The sequence below is a fragment of the Oncorhynchus kisutch genome, linkage group LG14, assembly GCF_002021735.2.
Source record: "Oncorhynchus kisutch isolate 150728-3 linkage group LG14, Okis_V2, whole genome shotgun sequence".
Lineage (NCBI taxonomy): Eukaryota > Metazoa > Chordata > Actinopteri > Salmoniformes > Salmonidae > Oncorhynchus > Oncorhynchus kisutch.
Window position 1 is genome coordinate 42908749 of NC_034187.2, and position 6055 is coordinate 42914803.

General features: G+C 43.3%; 1 long non-coding RNA gene across 1 annotated transcript; it reads right to left on the minus strand.

The window, feature by feature from the left end:
- Window positions 1–279: 279 nt before the first annotated feature.
- LOC109878118 (uncharacterized) lies at window positions 280–3494 on the minus strand. Its single transcript, XR_002253341.2, has 5 exons — window positions 3143–3494; window positions 2229–2509; window positions 1901–2133; window positions 1184–1687; window positions 280–1076 (listed from the first exon to the last, which is right to left on the minus strand). It is a non-coding gene; the product is annotated as an uncharacterized LOC109878118 (long non-coding RNA).
- Between the last annotated feature and the right edge of the window lie 2561 nt (window positions 3495–6055).

The following is a 6055-nucleotide window of genomic DNA, read 5'->3' on the forward strand; positions in this document are numbered from 1 at the left end:
ACCTCAGGAGACCATGCGTCACCTCATCAGGAGCATGCCCAGGCGTTGTAGGGAGGTCATGGAGACCACACACACTACTGAGCCTCATTTTGACTTGTTTTAAGGACATTACATCAAAGTTGGATCAGCCTGTAGTGTGGTTTTCCACTTTAATTTTGAGTGTGACTCCAAATCCAGACCTCCATCGGTTGATAAATTTGATTTCCATTGATCATTTTTGTGTGATTTTGTTGTCAGCACATTCAACTAAGAATATTTCATTCATTCAGATCTAGGATGTGTTATTTTAGTGTTCCCTTTATTTTTTTGAGCAGTGTATTTTTACACCAATGCCAAATGCCTTCACATCCGTTCATTAGCATACTTTATATACTGTTACACACACACTTATCACATAGTATTCCATACATAGGTTAAGGCCATGCAACCTGAGTGAGGTGCACATGTACAGTACATATTCATGCACCATATATTTATGTGAACACTTGATACGGTCACATGATATTGTGGTATGTCACAAAATCATGTCACGACCACACGTCAAAATTAATTTTATATATCAATATTTTGCTAAGTCTTGCTAAGTGGATGGGTGTCTACAGAAGATGTAAACGGTACAGTCAAATGGTTACTTGGATTTTCAGAAATAGATAGTGTCAATATCAATCAAATAATATACAGTATGCACAAGAGCAATATCAGTGATAGATTAGTAGTTATATGCATACAATTAGGGGTAAAGTGGAAGCAGAATAAAATAAAACAGTAGCAGCAACATATGGCGTGCGTGTTAGGAGAGAGTCGTGAATAGAGGCACTGCAGATAGTGCTGATGACTGGTCCATCCAAACCACGCATGAACACGGGAATCTATATTCGGAGTGCCTGTTTGTCCTGCCTCTGACGCCGGTGCAGGGCATATTGATGTCCATAGCCTTAGTCGCAAAGCTCCCCAATCTTCTCAAAAAGTTACGTTTGTCAGGTTGTGTCCAGTTTAGGTGGTGCATGTACAGGCAGACCATCTATGGGAGGAAGGGTGTCAGCATTGCGACAACACCAGTCTCCAGAGCATCGAAGCTGGAAAACAGGGAACAACAAAATCTGAAGACATTACAACATCAATTCACCTCCCAAGTTTATATAAGAAGAATAACCTCATACAATGCAATGAAAATGATTTTCACCTGAAGTGCTGGTACTGCTTGATCTGTGGTACAGAGTCAGGTGTTGTTGCCAGCCGTAGCTTTCCACCAACACCGTACCATCCTCCAGTCCAACCAGAGGTTGGATGTTGACCCCTGTCACAGTGCTGTCCTTCACAACACCATCAATCTCAGACAAAGTGTTCACTCTGGTCTTGAGGAGGTCCAAGCACCAGACATGGTGTGGCCTGTGATCAGGCAGTGAAGGTCCAAACTGTGGTGGAGCTTGTGTATGGTTCGCCAGGCACAATACCAGAGCACAAACATGTTCTTGTTTTGTCCACTGCAGTTATCACAATTCAGGTCCAGACTTGTTTCCCCAACTCCGTAGTTGGTGAAGAAATGGTGCATGTAGTTGATAACTGCGCTGCTGCCTTTGCTGGATGACATGCCTTCATCAATCAAGTAGTTGACTTGTGGTATTCCTTCACAGCAGACACCAAACAAGACACACTTGCGAGGAGTTAATAAGTAGATGGGACCTGGCTGCATAGGGTCAGAAGGATAGTGCACATGCAAACAACAAAAGACCAGTAAGATAAATTACAATTCATTGTCTCACTCCTGTCAGTCTGTCTTTACACAGCTAAGTGAAATGTATTTCGCTGCCTCCCACATACATACATGTTTAAAAAAATAATATTAATGAGTGCATATCTATGTCCTTAATCAGTATATAAAATAGGAAATGTTGCTTACTTGTTGAGCAAAATCAAAGCTGTAGTGCATCCTGATGTCTTTGCTTGCTGGTTCAGTAGGGGCCCCCAGAGACAACTGCAGGTCTTGACAGGTGGTCTTGCAGTCAGCAAGTCTGTCATCTTCTGGTAGACAGACTGCTCACTGAACAAGCTGGAGATGCTTCTCTTGCTTCTTCAGCTTGGCTGACTTAATTTTTTGGGTTACCAGATGCACATTCAATCACCAGTCATCATCTGGAAAATACAGAAATAAAGTGAGATCAATAAAAGTAGTGCCAATCATGTTGGAGGTAAATTAAATAATCAAAACATGTTTATGCTTTACATACCAAGTGTTGTCATCGAATCCTTGTAGAGACGCCACACTGCTGCTTTTGTCATATGAGATGGCAGCAGCTTTCCACCAAAGTGTTTGTGTCCTGTGTGGTGTCCAGGTAATACTATTGCATTATCCTCTGCGTAGTTGTTGATGAAGTTCACCACTAGCTGCAAGTCCTCATGCTTCAGGTGTAACCTGTGCTTGGTTGGACCAGCTCTCTTTTTGATGGGAGGCATTAGACCATTCTCTTTTTATGACTGGTGGAGGATTGTCAGGTGTGTCCTATTGATGCTGAAAGACAAATTCCATGTACAAATATTTTTGCATTACTATACAATAGATGCGAAATGACATTCTGAGATATCACTACACATAGTTCATCTAACGTCAGCTAGCTAGCTAACAGCAAGCTTTGATCTGGGGTGTTTTGTTTAGACATGTAGCTAGCTAGCCAGCTAAACAATTAACCATAGAGTACTAGGCTAGCAATGCAAACCGACTGTCATAGCTAGCTAAAGTTAACAAAATAGGTTCTATGTTATCTAGCTAACATTAGGCTATAACTAGCCATGCGAAATGGCATTCTGAGAACATCACTAACGTTACACACAGTTCATACACGTAAATTAATGTTAGGTAGCAAGCCAGCCATCTAACAGCAAGCTTTAATTTGGGGTCTTTTGTTTAGAAATGTAACGTTAGCTAGCTAAATAATTAACTATAATCCCAAACCATAAGAGTACTGACAATTGAAACCGATTGTCATAGCTAGCTAGTTAACCAAACATAGTAGGTTCAATGTTAGCTAGCTGAGGTTCGATGGGTGGCTTGCTAGCTAACTAACAGCAAGCTTTAACTTCCAATGAAAACAACTTTCTGACTAAATTAGAAACGTACAATATCAAACAGTAACTAGACTCTTACCCGTACACGTTAATGTTACATGGATTAAAGCTTCACGGCAGCCTGCAACCCATTTAATTAAATAAGAAGTGCTGTGTTGTTTCCGTTTTGTATTTACAGCTTGCTTGTCCCGTTGTTGTGTCAAGTCACTCTGGTTCACACTGACCGAGTGCAATATCATAAGAAACATCCACACCTTTAGCCCCCACCCAAATTCTGACCATTTTACTCGCCCTAGCAGAGTTGGTTAGGCTGTTTTCATGTTATCCAGAGTGTTGGTGACTGTAACTGTGCTCCTGACAACAATTTACTGTAATGAGCTTTTTTGCCGACGTTTATTGACACCTGCCATATTCAACCGGTGTTGAAACTCATCTCTCGGCAATGTCCAGCCCATTCATTCTCTCAGTCAATCATGGCTAGACGGAAAGGATGCCGGATTTTTCTGTGGCTTAACCAACTAGGCTCCTAATTTAACAAATGCATTCGTATTTACAGATGCCATAAAAGTTAGTTATTAAAGCACATGAAAGTGCACATGTTCCAGAAAACATTTATGACAAAAAAACGAATCAGATTTTTTTTAAACAACTTTAAGATGAATGGAGCAAAGTACAAAGAGGTCCTTGATAAAAACCTGCTCCAGAGCACCTAGGACCTCAGACTGGGACGAAGGTTCACCTTCAAACAGGACAATGACCTTAAGCACACAGCCAAGACAATGGAGTGGCTTCGGGACAAGTCTCCGAAGGTCCTTGAGTGGCCCAGCCAGAGACCAAACATGAACCAGCAGCTCTCCCCATCCAACCTGACAGAGCTTGAGAGGATCTGCAGAGAAGAATGGGAGAAGAGCCCCAAATAAAAGTGTGCCAAGCTTGTAGCGTCATACCCAAGAACACTCAAGGCTGTAATTGCTGCCAAAGGTGCGTCAACATAATACTGAGTAAAGGGTCTGAATACTTATGTAAATATAATATTTCAGTTTTTGATGGTAGAAACCCGTTTTTGCTTTGTTATGATGCGTTATTGTGTGTAGATTGATGAAGGGGGGAAACGATTTAAGCCATTTTTTATTAAGGCTGTAATGTAACAAAATGTGGAAAAAGTTAAGGGGTCTGAATACTTTCCAAATAAACTATGTTATTGTGTCACTCACTGTTAATACATTGTTGTTACCAGATGGAAAAGACTGCTCGCTGACTTTTGTGGCACATGGACTGAGGAAGGCTTGTGTTCAGGGACACAGTGGTAATCACGGCTGCATCAAACGTGTTCCTCCTGCATTGATGATTGTGAACTGCAACACTTTTCCATTAATCAGAAGACTTACATAATCGTGTGTCTCTTTCTGCAGGGTTAGTGTTTGATGTGCTGGCCCCTTGCCTCTCCTCCTGCAAGAGGTGTGGCAGAGAGGGTGTGCTGGAAGCTGCTGGAGAGCGTATTCACTGGGCTGGTGCAGGCTGTCAAAAGGTAAGGGGAGGGGAGATAGCTAGAGGTTATAAAAAGGTGTCAAACTGTCTGCATCTCTTTCTCTCGTAATGTAAGTGTTATTTTTCCTCTAGGCCTGACAGAGGTCCAGGATCATGGGGAACCTGGTGTTAAAGAACAAAAAGCCTGTGTTTGTCATCACCCATAAACTACTGCTGCTCCAATACAAGTATGAGGTGAGACGTTGAACTGGGCAGTCAGTCATTCATTCAACTTCATTCCCAGAATTGTGTTTGGGAATGAACTTGTACAGGTGAGTGTACACCGAAGTCTTTAGTGTTGTGATGATATGTGTATTTATGACAATGTTGTTGATTGTGTGTGTGACTGTGCATGCGTGTGTGTCCAGGTGCTGCGGTCACTGTGCCAGGCCTGAGGCAGACCCCTTCGGGGGCAGCAGCAGCTCTATGTGAGCTGGGGTCTGCTGCTGTATGTGGAACTACAGAGTGATGCAGAGCTACAAGTGAGCTACAAGTGATGCAGAGCTCAATTACACTCCCAACACTACGGCATAGTATTGTCACATGATCAGAGCTGTTCACACTACTTTTTGACCTCTCCGCCTCTGGGTTGTATTCATTTGAGAAATGAAAAATGTTTTTCAGAGGAAAACGACTGTGTTTTGTTATGGAAAGTATCCATGTAGTCCTGCCTTGTTGAAGTCTGTTTTCTTCTGTTTGGTGCCTAATAATGACGACCCTCATGTCTTTTCCCCTGTCAGAGCTGCTGCAGTTCATGCTGGGAGAGATTCAGAGCCACATGGACAGCAGCGTAGTGTGTGTGAGGGGCATGGTGGTGGGGAAGTGTCTCTGCTCCTGCATGGACATCAGAGCCAAGCTCAAATTGGAGGTACAGTACAGTTTGGCACCTTACCCAAGGTTTTGGGTGCCTCACAATAGTCTGAAGTGGCTCACTGTCAATATATTCTGTTTACTTCAGAACCGGAACCCCTCAACTGAAGCTAGCCAGCTAACCACCAGCTATGCTAGCGGTCTTCAGCTAACCGGTCATCAGCTAACCTTTAGCTCGGAAAGCTCTGGCCAGTTCGAACAACGCAACTCTAACCAGAGCATAACGGACCTATTTATTTTTAATCCCCGGATTCATCCCCGGATTCCCACCGCAAATGGAACATTTTTCAGCTGGATCTTCACAACTAGCTATCTAGCTAAACCGCAACCCCGGATGATTACTCCTGGCTAGCGTTTCCACCCACTTAGCTTGAAGCTAGCCCGGCCAGAGCACCTGTGCTTCCACCGTAGCATACTCCTGGGCTACAATACCCGGGCCCACGACCGGTCTATCGATGTCACCGCATGAAGAGGAATAAACAGACTCACCCCATCGCGACATCCCCCAAAGGCTAACTCTCTAGCCCTCGCTATCTCCCTGCTTGCTAATTCGGCCTGCTAACTGCTAGCTTGTCTAGCTCCGGTCCGCTAACTG